Source organism: Labrus mixtus, chromosome 9 (assembly GCF_963584025.1).
Source record: "Labrus mixtus chromosome 9, fLabMix1.1, whole genome shotgun sequence".
In the NCBI taxonomy this organism is placed as follows: Eukaryota; Metazoa; Chordata; class Actinopteri; order Labriformes; family Labridae; genus Labrus; species Labrus mixtus.
Window position 1 is genome coordinate 6447817 of NC_083620.1, and position 13838 is coordinate 6461654.

The following is a 13838-nucleotide window of genomic DNA, read 5'->3' on the forward strand; positions in this document are numbered from 1 at the left end:
TTTCTCATTAGGGCAACATCCCGGACTAGCTGCTGGAGCCGGAGCTGTGTGCTATCACTCCCTCAGCTAGTCATTACCATGGTCAGCCGTAGCTATTAATATCCAGGCCAACCAAAAAGTCTGGAACTCGCAGGCTCACTGGAGACTAGAGGAGAGATAAAAGAGCCATCATGGCAGCATTGTGGCATCATAACACTGCTGCTAACAGGGAGCTTTCACTGAGACAAATTGCCTGCAAGCGCTAAAATGCCGGCTGTATGCTACATCACTTTGTCTTGTCTTCTCACACCACATAGCCATTCATCATGTTTGGGTTTTAATGAAAGGTTATTGATAAGCACTGCTTTTATTTTTCCCTCTCATACTAGAAGGTACATCTTGACACTCAGGGAGTCGTTCAGCTAAAGTCTAGTCCCCAAATAATAAAGGTTACAGAGAAAATGATGCTTACAGACTATTATTGACAATCAGACGCTTGTGATGTTAAAAGTGCTCCTTTTGAAAAGTGATGGAAAGACTGAAAAGAGAAGGGCACCTTCTCTCCGTAGTCCTGGTAAGTTTTGCATCGTGCCAGAAACTCAGCGGGGAAATAGTTGGTATTTAACATTTAAAGACAAACAAGAAGAAAGCTATCAACTAGTAAAGGACAGAAAATGTGAAATGACAGAAGTAAAAGTGGGTAGAAAAATGGCATTTTCCGAAATTGATATGGAGGAAATTGAAGCTTGCTGAACTTCAATTTTGTCAGTAGTAAAGGAGGGCAAAACTATTTCTGGTGATCTCAGAAAATAAAGCAAAAGTTTTGTCCCTTGAAAGAGAGAGATTCAATTCAATGTTTCATTCCCATCATCAAGGAGAGAGTCTGATTACCCTCATGTGTTTGTAAAGGCCAGCCAGCGCTCCTTAAAAGCTTCAACCAGTTCTATATGGGCAGCAACATCATTTATTATTACAAACTACACTGAAGATTGTCCAGAACATGTGAATAAAATGTCAGCATTAAGCAGGCAACTGATTTCAAACTCTTGCACAACAGTGTCTGAATCAATCACAAGTTAATGGATCAGAGTAATTCAAATCATTCTTTAATCAGCCCTCATATTTCTGAGATACGTCTTTTTTGGATGTCAGCTCAGTCAGGAGCCATAAGGATCATAAGAAGAAACTTCATGACAGTGTTGATGTCGAGTTAGATGCAGTGATAGAGTCCTCACAGAACTTTTGGATCGTGTGGGTCATGAACATGTTGCAGGCTGTGAGCTTCAGCTCTCAGCAGAAGCTTCATGGCTAAAGTTCACTTCATTTGAAAAAAAAATCATTTACTCATTTCTAGGCGACTAAATTGCTTCCATACGCTCAGTCTAACATTAAAATCATGACAAAAAATTGTCTGAAACACTTTAATGTATTTGACCTTTGACCTTAAGCTAGTGAGGTGAACACCAATCACTGGCCATCAATTTAATCTGCATCATTGGGTTAGTGGGTGAATGCTGCCAAAGAATGCAAATCAAGAAAATTATTTGACAAAAAAGTTTGAAGACGGGCTCTGCTGTTGTTTTGATTGAGAGCCCCCTGGTGGTGGAGTTTAGATACTGTGCGTTAATAAAAAAAAAACATATTACATCCTGTGTGATACACTGAACTACTTACTAACAAATCTTTGTTTTCTTATGCAGCTTTATATTTAAGAAATTATATTGCTGCTAGAATTTTAGACTCAGGGTCGTAACCAGTTGTTCTTCAGCAGGATGTGTTACTGCTTCCTCTGCTGTTAAACTACACGGGGCCACAAACTGGCCCTGAGCCAGCTCTCCGTACGACCGCCGAGAGGAAACGTTGGCCTCGACTGTATCTAATCAGGCCTCATGGCCACAGTGTAGATCACAGGGGAAGAGCAATAATTTGAGATGTTTAATGGTCCCCTGTAGCTCGGGGATGTAAATTGAATTTATTTACTTCACGGTCGCATTGTGAAACGGCTTTGATGTGGAATGGCTCGGCTCGGATCAAACTTCATCTCTAATCTCATTTGCTCCCTCCGAGAATTTATTTCTGCTGACCACCGGCCTCACATTACTGTGAGGAGCTGACAAACTCTGCGCAGATTAACACATCGAGCCACTCTGTTTCCGGAGCTTTGGGATCTCCGTGCCACAGAGTTTGTGAGCAAAAGAAACGGTACAGTTTCTAAGTGCATCAAGCTACATTCATCATCAATAATACTGTCTGTAGAGGTCCTGAAATCCCAGAGGCAAATGTCAGACTATTAGAAACAATCTCCAAACATACTCATCAAAAGTTACTTCAAACTTGAAAAAGACTACATGAGCGATTGATGTCAGCACCTGCTGACCAGATCCCACTGAAATGAGCTGAAAGTCCAAACATTACTCAACTCTGGGATCAAAATATTGAAATAGCTGCATGCCTCTGCCTGCAGCTTCATCAGGTTCGCCCAGATTATAAAATTGTATTTCTCTAGTCCCTTTTTGAAAAGGTTTGGCTCTAATTGAGGAATGAAATTGTTGTATTTGAGGTGGATTCTGTTTTCTTCTTGTAGGCATATTCTCTGTCTCCTGTCTGATTTATTTAATTTATTTATTCTCAATTGTGCTGTCGTGGCGAGGTAAATTAATTTAGATCTGATTCAACTTTCTTGATAAAAAATACAAGGGAATAATAAGGTCTTTACAGTGGAGTATGACATGTTGTTCTACAATCACAATCTGTGTTAGACTTGAGTACGTCTGTGGAATAAAATCTGTGTTTGACATATTATATGAAATAATCCCATCAATAATGACAGAGCAATGAGATGTTTTCAAAGAGGAGCTGCTGTTGTATCAGAGGTGGTTTCAACTAAAAAAAAAAATTTCTCCTCGTATGCTGTTTTAACTATGTTCCAGACACTTTCTGCATTGTCCTAATTCCACTGTGATCCAGAGGGAGCACAGTCTGAGTCTTGACAGAGAGAACACAGAGAGAAAAACAAAGAGAGAGAGAGAGAGATGGAGAAGAACTACAGTCGAATCCACTGAGGCTGCACCCCTCTCCTCGTCATCCTCAAGAGGCCATCAACTATGATAAATAGCCGGGAGGAAAGAGAGGATGAAGGCACCGAAACACCCGCATGGAGATCATACATAACACAGAGGAGCACAGATGATGCAGGAATCAGGACAGCTGAAAAGCAAAGAATGAGGGGAGAAACAAATCGCTGGCAGACTGCGGTCTCTAATCTTTGTTGCAGCGAAAACACAGCTCTCTTCTTTCTTCCCCCCAACACTCCCAGAGAGTCAATGAGCCAAAGAGGGGGGCTTCTAACATACTGTACACCCCCCATATCCACCCTCCACCCCTGCAATCCATTTTATTTCTGCTTTATTGCAGCAGCGTCTCAGCGCGGTGGGGGCCCGTGGCTGCGGGAGGTGGACATGTTGTTACAGCAAGATCACCCTGCCGTTTCTCTTTCAATTAGGCTAACATGGGACGGAGTAATGGACCCCCCACACGGAGGTAAATCACCCAGGAGCAACCAGAGCCCTCCTTCTCTGATGGCCAGCTGCTCCTAGGGGGCAGTGAGAGGACGTGTGGAGGCTGTAATGACAGGGACCATGAAGGAACTCATGAGGTGAAGATGCAGCAGCTACACACTCTGATGCAGGGTTTCCCAATCAAGGATGCTAGTATCCATAGGTGTCCCCTGGAAAACTGCAGGGCGTACATAGGCTTTTTATAGAGCCTGTGCAACATTGGCATACACGATATAAAAGTTAAGAGTCACATGAAACATCCACAAAAAATAGTTTAAAACAAACCTTTATAACGACTACAAAACATAGAAAACATTTAGCTGTTAACAACATATCAAAGGACTGAGTGGGCGTGGCCTATCATGATTTAATATGACATCTGCATGCTCCCGTTACAGCAACTGTGGATATGACAATACGTGTAGTGCTGCTTTATATGTTTCAGCTGTCTGGATAAGGATGAGAGAAGAGTAATGCATAAATAGGGGCGTGACTTATCTGACTGCAAGCGGGTGCATAGTAGCGGTTTGATAAGCGGTTGGCCCGCCTCAGCTCCACCGCTTTGTGTGGACGACACAGTATTTCCAATATGGCCACCGTTCAGCTTCAAAATTAAACTTTCGAAACTTGAGTCATAAAATTGGCGAAAACATGTCTATATCTGGGAGGTTTTTGTGCTACCACAAATTAAGAAGCATGCCTGAAAATGAAATAACTCCGGGTTATTGCAAGTCACATTCTGTCTTGTTTCAATGTCTGGAAAATGTGGCATGCAGAACTAGGAATGAAATTTGTACAAATGGCTGCTGAAACTAATTCATAGCGGCTGATAGAGAGGAAATTGTGTCTGTGAGGGAGACAGGATGTGGAGAGAGAGAGAGAGAGAGAGAGAGAGAGAGAGAGAGAGAGAGAGAGAGATTAGACCATTTTGGCCCCTCTTATTAGAAACATTTAATTAATAACTATATTACAACGAGAGCCACTTCGACACAGCAGGAGAGGGAAAACTGCAGCAAATTAAAAGCTGCTGGAAAAGTCACTTTACAAGATGTTCAGAAGCACCAAAAGACAAAAGACCAGCTTTGCAATTTCTTTATTTTTCATCATGTTTTCTGACCCTGACACCCTGTTTAAAGTCATGTGGAGCATCAGATTCAGCCCACTCAAGCAACACCTTTTACATTAGGGCTGTGCAAAAGCAAGTGATACGACAAAGTATTGCAATATTTGTTTAGACAAAACTATACATTAAATATAGTAAAAATGTCATTTTCTTTCCCTTAAATTTCCGTAATCACAAATACCTCTGCACCTGTAGATGTTTGGCTAGTAGGTTGTTCCCCGAAGCCTAAAGCTGTCGCGAGCAAAACAGAAAGCAGCAATGGGCAAGTTACACTTAAAATGAGTGAAGGGAGTGAGCGCCCAGGACGAGTTACGATTTGACATTATAAATCATTTTTAATAGCTATGGTATTAAGTAACTTATGCATATTGCAAAGTATCGGAAATTGAAATCAAATTCTGATTCTCTTTAGGAAGTCTTTCCTCCACAATAAATGTACATACTGAAGGGTTTCTTTGATTTATGCTATATTAATATTCAGAATATTGCATAATTATGTCTTTAAAGGAAACTAATATTCATGCATTTAGAGATGTAAATATCTAAAAATGTTAAATGGTCATGTCACACCTACACATTCACACACTGATGGTAGAGGCTGCTTTGTAAAGTGACGATCTGAAGTAACTAATCCATTCATACACATTCATACGTAGCCAACAAAGCAGCAGGAGCTACTTGGGGTTAGGTGTCTTACCCAAGGACACATCGGACATGTGGCTGCAGGAGCTGGGGATCGAACCCCCGACTTTCCAGTTGAGGTACGACCAACACAGCCGCCCGATGTATATTTTCAACATGCTTAAGACCCTTTAATTGTATTTCATAATACAGAGAAAGTTTTGATTGCAGACATCGCCCCAGTTTTCTGCTCCAGCCTTTTTAAATAAAGTTTTCCACCTTCAGTTTACTGTCTGGCATCCTGACAGTCTCCGCAGATGTTCTTTATTTATAGCACAGTGAAATTTCCTTTTGCTAACAGAGACAAATGGTCTATTAGCAGTCTTGCATTTTACATGGACTGATGAAAAATAGATACATCTTCCTGCGCGCCTGGACATCAATAAAGAAGCTGACAGAGAGGATTCATTTACGCCTCGCTCATCAGAGCTCGTTGAGAATAATCGGGCGTGACAGGCGGGTGCAGGACAGGACACTGTGGGTGGGAAATATCCTTCAGTGAAGAAATTCAATTTCACACAATGTCACAACCTCCCTCATATGGGAGGGTTTTACTGTGCACTCAACTTTGGACTGCAATAAGCTGCATGGAGCTGAAGTTTGTTTTTAGCACAGGGATGCAAGGTACAAAATCAGATCTTGGAGCAGGACACCTATATGCAACTTATATGTGATGGCCTGACTGTATATGGATAAATATTTCAAAAGTAAAAGGAAATGCATTTTCTCTCTTGAGAGATTTGTCATCATTATGTTGCCATGTTGCAATGTCTGAGTCAAAACGGAGGAAAGTGAGACACACAAACAAAGATGCAAAAGCATGCAGAGCTTGGGCTGTGAAGTGAACCATTCACGGAAAACAAATTCAAACTCCCTGTTATTCCAGTTTTTGTTTGTGAAAATCATCTACACACCTGAGTGTCACTTTGGAAAAATAATCCACCTCCATGCTTACTCTCATGTTGACATGCTTTACACGTTCTTTTTTTGGAGGGGGGGCTTTTTGCCTATGAAGAGAGACAGGAAATGTTGTGAGGGGAGAGTGAAGGGCGACATGCAGCAAAGGGACGAGGTCAGTTTCAAACCCCCGGCCGCTGCGACCAGGACCATAGCCTCCAGACACGGGGCGCGTGAGATACTCTGCTAGTCCATCCGACGCCCTGATGTTTTCCAGTTTCTATGGAGATGATACATTACTCCTTCAGGTGCTTAAACAGAGAGACTATAAATAACAGGAGCATCATAACCTCTTGACTCACTGCTCTCTACTAATTAATAAAAGATTTAAAAGATTTCCATTTCAAAGCCAGACTTGATGACACTTCTGCTTTTGTACGATGGCTGCTGACATGCATAGACAGTTTTTTCTTATGTCTGCCTGCATGTAAACTTTTTTACATAATTGGTGGTCTTAATGTGGTCTAAATCCTATAAACTAACCAATGGAGGCTGCAGAAGAGCAGCAACTCCTGAGTTCTGCAGGGTGGCATTACTGTTTTTGTCAATGGAGTCTGGTGGATTTGGAAGGATCGATGGATTGACTGTCTGGTTTTTAAAAAAACGCACTAAGGTCTATCTTTAGGGATCCTGTGAGGAATCACAACTGAAGTAGTGGTTGACCAACAACTCCTGTGCTCTGCCAGATGAAGTTACTGTTTTGAAGGTGAACGTTAATAAAACAAAACACACACACACGTAGGAGGCTGCACATCAAAGCTCCACAAAATCATTAACGGTATTACTGAATAAGTCAGGAGCAATCTCAGAGAAATTGGATCACAAAGTCATGATTCTGTAATGTCTTCTTCCCTCTGCAGCTGAACTAAGCTGCTGGGAAAGAGATGATCCCGTGTCTTTTTCACGCTTCACAGACTCATCTAAAAGTAAAACCTATTTGTGCATGCTGCTATTCACGCTAATTTCTAATATTGCAGTAATTTAATGCAGGAAAAAATAAATCAATTTGACTCCCCCTTAATTAATTAAGGGAAACAATCCTGGTGCAATTACATCTCCATCATAAGCAAAAAGAATAGTAGATACATGCCCGTTTTAAATTAATTTGTCAGCATGTCAATGGTTTATAATTATCAGAGGAGCAGAATGAGCTGAACCATCTGCTGCTCCACACTCAGCTCTGTATCCCAGCAGCCCTCCTGATGCAAGAGTCAAACCCAAGATTACTCAACATTTTATATCAGTGATAGAGGAAGCAATATCCACTTTTCTTTCAAATATATTCTACATAGATTAGAGTAATAGATATTAACACCAGTCCTTTTAAACCGAAGTAGCCAATCACTTGGTTCCAAATATGATATATTTTTCCTGTTGTTGTAATTTGTCTGTGTCTACAACAAAACAACTAATCCAACCAGTGTTCAGCAGGGCAATGAGAGTGAAAGCTGTCAGATGGGGCCTCCTTAGAGAGGTTTCCTACTGTCATTGCAAAATTTGCACATTATGGGTAGCTGCTTTAGTTTACATATCAGCCCTGTGGGGCCCCGTGCAATTGCCTGCCTTGCCTGTTGACAAGCAGCACCTCAAAAATCAATCACAAAAATAAGAGTTAGATTTAATCCTTCAGATAAATCTTTGGATCTGTACAGGTACAAACAGTGTTCACATTAAGAGCTATATGTTTAAAATGTGTCTTGTATTAAAATGACGTGATTGCCTCTGTGGGTCACCCCACACTCCAAACAACAAAATGACATTTAAACCGCAGCCTGCCTTTGTGTGAGCCATATTCAAGCAGCCTGATCAGTAGGAATATTGACTTTGGGATGTGGTTAGCTTTTCCAGCAGGATGTTGAATGCATGTCAGTAGTGACACCAGGCAAGCCGATGTGGGCATGTACGAGCATGTTCAGGCATGAATGCAATCACACACACACGGTCCGCCTGTCTGTCATTCAGCCGGCCCGGCACGCTCCTCTCTCTGCAGGAGAACAATAAGTGGCAACAGCAACTCGATGTGATGAATCCTATCTCAGCAAGCACACGCACCGCTTCCCTGCAATCCAGAAACACTGACTGTATTGATCAACAGTGTTTTCTTCCACTGTTTCAGACAAAAGGCCGGAGAGGGAAGGAGAGCTAGCTGCAGGGATGTGAACGGCGGAGGACAAAATGGAGGATTTCTGCGGAGTTTGTGAGGGCAGTGTCAAACTCAAGGTGTCGGAGTTAAACATGTGGGAACACCCGTTAGTTCAATCTTAACATTGTTTATATGCTCGTCTGTTGGTGTTAAAAAATGACTATTATAAGTCTTAAATGTGTTGAAGCTCCTTTGAGGAACCTTTGTGTCGGTTATGGCGCCCCCCTGAGGACAAATCAGTACATATCTTAGGCACCGCGTCCACATAGCGTTTTTGTCAGGCAGGAAAACGCTGGCTGTGCGCTTGCACTGAGCGTTTGTGCGCTGAGGAAAAAAGCACTGCACATCTGTCCTGTCTGACAACAGTCTTTTGACAACAGCCTCTGTACTTTTTACTGCAGCTTTTATATTTGAGATCGTTTTTCACCCGATCAGACACGGAGCACAGATGATGTGGCTACAAGACACGATCTGTAGGAGGCAAAACTACGGGGAATATCATACATTAGGAAAAAGAGTGCCAGTGACGTCATCAGAGCCTCTTTGAAAAGCGTTCAACCTGCGCGATCGGAACGCCCGCACAAGAAAGGCAGAGCGCTGGTAAAAAAGACGATGGGTGCTGCTTTACTGTCTACAGTCTCCTCATCAGACAAAATGCATCATAATAATAAACACATGGATCAAGTCAATCCTCTTTCTGATGGTCCAGTTTTCTTCTGAAGCTCATAAAAAATAATCATGATATATATCTCAGTCTGTTTCATCACCACATTTAAAAGGAGCTTTGATATTTGTTTGAGTTGCAATAGAACAAATGTGCATGCAGGGAACAGTGTTACCAGTTTTGGATCTATGGAGACTCTTTTGATACACATGCAACTGCAACCGTCAAGAGATGACATTGACAGTTTTCTCACCATTGTGACCTGTATCACTCTGTAGGCCGGCCCTCGTTGGGTCAACATAGAAAGCAGTACAGTATTCTGTTTATTTACAGGCCATTCATTGGTCCACTCCATCCTTACCTGACTTCTCTTCTGTCTACAAACATCTGAATCCCTACATCAGATCTCAAAACTGGGTCACTTACCAACGGTTGGGGGACTGAATAGGGAAAGAGTGCTTTTAGTGTGGCTGCACCTTTAATGTGAAATAACTTTCAAATGACGGCTGATCTGCGTTCTCTGGTATCGTACAGTGTTCTTAAAGAGCCGGTGTCTGAACTAATAATGGAAAGTAATTGAAACTGTTTTAAAATGTGACTTTTTAACAAGGGCATGGGATTGCAAGAATCATTGTTTATGTGTTTATTTGTAATTCTTTTAGTGTTTTACATGTTTTTATCTTGTTCTATATTTTATTCTGTTGCTGCAGGGAATCTCTGGAAAAGTGTTCTGGATTCTCCTGCTAGAATAAAGGATAACTAAAAATTAAAATCTGATATGATATGATGTGATGCGATGCGATATAATACTTTTTTGTCCCCTCCACAGTAGTAAATAGTAGTAAACAGAGAAGCACATAGCAACAGGAAACACCAACAAAACACAACAAATTGCACATTATCCACATTACTCCAGATCCACATAAAATACTTTTTGATAAGTAGAAAAATATGAACACCATGATTCTATTGCACAACAAACACAGAATCAAGTAACACTATCTTGAAAAAACAATTGAAGAGTACAAAAGATCTTTGAAAACTGTTCAGTTTGCATCGGGGCAAATAGGAAACATATAAAACAAGGGTAATCTTTCAGTTATAGCTCGCTAGGTGTTTTTTTTTTTTCCAAAACACTGACTTGGAAACATCGACAGCAGTCAATTATTATTGCATTTTTTCAGGGGCCTGCATCTATAGGCTGCTCTTCTGTATGTCTCTATCAATACAGCAGGGTTGTGTGTGTGTGTGTGTGTGTGTCTGTGTCCCTGTGTGTGTTTTCTATAGGATGAGGTTTTCCTGCTGATCCAGCTGTTAGCAGCGACGAGCAGAGAATAGATTGTCTCAGAGGAGAGAGGAGAATTTAATAAAGCAATATGTGTGTGTGTGTGTGTGTGTGTGTGTGAGAGAGAGAGAGATGGAGAAAGGGGGAGTATTTGTGTCGAGGATGGGAGGATTGACTTGTTTAGTGCTTTTTCTCTCTTTTAAAATCAATCTCCTCCTGCAAACACGGAGACACAAACCTTGACAAAGAGCACAAACACACTCTGTATCTACCTGTGATTGTTTGAACAACACATCAACACATTTATCTGTGTTTTCTTTCTATTAAAGATGTGACCTGATTCAGTCCCAAGTGTTGAGGATTTATTTAACTCAACTGCACAGAGAGCCAGTCTTAAACCCAAGAGTTAGTTACTAGAGACAGTTTTCTTTGTAAAGATTTGAGCACATTTTATTTTCTTTTTCTGATGTGTGTCACATAACATTTTTCTTTGTAGTTCAGGGAGCGCAAAGTATCTGACACTATGTTGTTCAAGTTAGCTATGAATATGAATATAAATATTTGAATCTAGATTACTACAACTAGCTAAGATATGAGGACATCATGGGGCTTTCAGGGCATAACTCAGGGAAGTCTGGAGGATTCTCCCCCCACAATATTTCTTGATTAAAAATCTCTATTTTGGGAGCGCCAGATGGCCTAGTGGTCATGTCGTGTGCTGCATGTACGTAGGCTGCAGTCCTCCTGGCAGCGGTCATGGGATCGAATCTAACCTCGGCCCTTTGCTGCATGTCATCCCCCTCTCTCTCCTCCCAACATTTCCTGTTCCTCTTCAGCTGTCCTATCCAATAAAGGCAAAAATGGCCAAAAAAACATCTTTAAAATAATCTAGATTTTGATGCTATTTTACGCATGTCTGTTCAAACAGATCGCATAAAAGTTCACCGTTTGATCCAACAATAATGAAGTGCTAATTAAACAGTAGCACCATAAATTAGTATGAAGAGAAATGTAAATAATCGTATTCATCAACATTTTGAAGAAGGTATTTCAGGGTCTAACTTCTTATCCTTAATTTGAAATAATCAGAAGACACTCAGTAGTGTTTTCTCTTCGTCAGGACATGAACCCTCCGACATCTCTCCTACCACAGCTACACTGATGTTCCTATACTGTACATGCGTGTTGGGCTTGTGCGCAGCTGCAGAATAAAAGAAAATGAGAGATACTTCCTGGAGAAACTGATTATTGGGAATATTCAGTTTAACATAAACAGTATATATTTTTTAATTGCTACAGAGTTTAGCATTACTTTTGTTGCAGTTTTAAATTTCAAATATTGAGGTCCTTGTTGCATAGTGTATGTCATGTTTTAAATAATTACAACCACTTAACAATAAATAATTGTAAATAAATAAAAAGGGGTTTGTCTAAGGTCGATTAAAAACCAAATTTTCCATATTTTACAAACTCACACACACTCAAGACTCAGCTATCAAGGCTTTATCCAATCCTTTTCTCTTCTAGCCAGCGGTGGTCAGAAGCCAGCAGACACAGCACAGATTGCTTTTAAGCAGCAGGTAATGATGTTGGTGCTACCTTTTTTTTTAATCTGAGGAGAAGTTTGCAGGAGCCATCTGGGCTTTGGAGAGATATAATGGAAAGCAGGAGAAATGGAGAGAAACCAGGGATCATTAAGGAAGAATCTCTGCACAGCTTTTAGAAGAGGCAATCTGACCAACAGGCGCCACAGCTGACCCCGTCTCCTCACCACACTTTCACACAAAGAAACCCTTCATGGGTTTTCTCTCTGAAGGAATCCAAACGGCTGCAGAAAATGGCTTTCACTTTTACTCCTCTGTCATTATCACGCCGCAGGATAAAGTCTCTCAACAGTCTGTGTCTCTTGCCGTAAAGTAATTGGTGAGTAAAGCAGTTACAAAGACAATTTATTAGTTCATCAACTGACTGATTGATAGCACAAGTCATTTTCTGTCTGACAGCAACTACACATTTTGTTAACGAGTGATAACACACACTCAACTCTTCATCACCTGCACACGCCAGGAATACAGACAGGCTTCTTTTCACAAAACCATTAAAGGAGCAAAATGTAACTCTGACATGTAGTGTTTAAAATGGGTCCTGAAGTCCAATTATAAAAAACATTGAAGAGAGCTGTCTCCCTCCACCCCCTCCTCTCTAGGGTGGCTGTGCACGCAGGTTACCATGACATGGACACTGAAGCTTCAGTGTTTATCCAGCTCTGCATCGGTCTGTAAACCTTTCTGTGTTCTAACCTCTCTCCATTTTTCAAAAGCATCTCCAATATTGATCCTAGTTTGAGCACGTTTCTGCTCGTGGAGCTTATTAGAAACATGCAGAGGCTTTTTAGGTCGGGTACAATCACTTCTATCTGAACCACTTCTCCTGCCCGCTTCCATCGCTGCAACACCTGTTGGTTTTCTGTTTGCCTCGCAAACCGAGGGGCGTCTAAAACAGCTGTGTGCCCTTCAACCGCCAACCTTCTCCGGTCAAAACAAATACAGACCATTCAGGACAGGTCATCTTTCATATGACCTTAATGACCATTTGACTAATTCCTGCTTTGTCAAAGGATTATGATGTCATAAACTTTTTCAGGCCTGTGACATCCTGTGACACTAAACTGGATTTTAACCATATAGTTATTTGTTAATACAGGATCTAGTTTTCATAAAGGCGGTGTGCTCTTACTTTGAAATACATGCAAACCTCCATGTTTGAAAATAAAGCCAACCATCTCAAAGACTGCAGTTCCTTCCGTGTCCACTTGAGGCAAAGTGAGTAAATGCCGCCATGTTAAAATGTTCAACTTTACATCAGAAATAAACATGTTTACACTTTGGAACAAAATAAGTGTTTTGGTCTCTGCAGCTCATTTCTCTATTCATGACAGTATCCATGGATGGACATGTTATGAGTGTTCTCACATTAGTCCTCTGCTCTTCCTCCTTATTGTTTCCACACCTTGGTTGTTTTAAAATCATATCGTTATTAAGGCTCACTGTGGCTGCTCTGTGAGTGATGCTGTGCTCAAGATTAAGCAGCAAAGTTATTAAATGCATTAATATTAAATAACTCTAATATTGCAATAAGGCTATTCATTAAAAAAATCAAATTATAAATGATGAATAGTTTTAATTAAGTGAATCCAGACTGTACATATGATGCAAGTTCAATTCATACATTATACTGTTAAAACTCCAAACTCTGTTTTAGCAAACAAAAAGTTACAACTGAGTTAATGAGCCTCTTTCAATACCCATACTCAGTAATAAAAGATTCATGTGTTTGTGTTGCATTGCATGTTTGTCAAATGCATTAATCCCAAGAATAACAGTCCATAATGTGCTGCTGCATCCAGTCACGTTTTATAGTTTTCTGCAGACTGCAGCACATTTATTTAC

General features: G+C 40.8%; 1 protein-coding gene across 1 annotated transcript in view; it reads right to left on the reverse strand.

The window, feature by feature from the left end:
• LOC132979781 (seizure protein 6 homolog) overlaps nucleotides 1–13838 on the reverse strand; it is a 138882-nt gene that overhangs the window by 35359 nt on the left and 89685 nt on the right. The gene's annotated exons all lie outside the window — the stretch shown is intronic.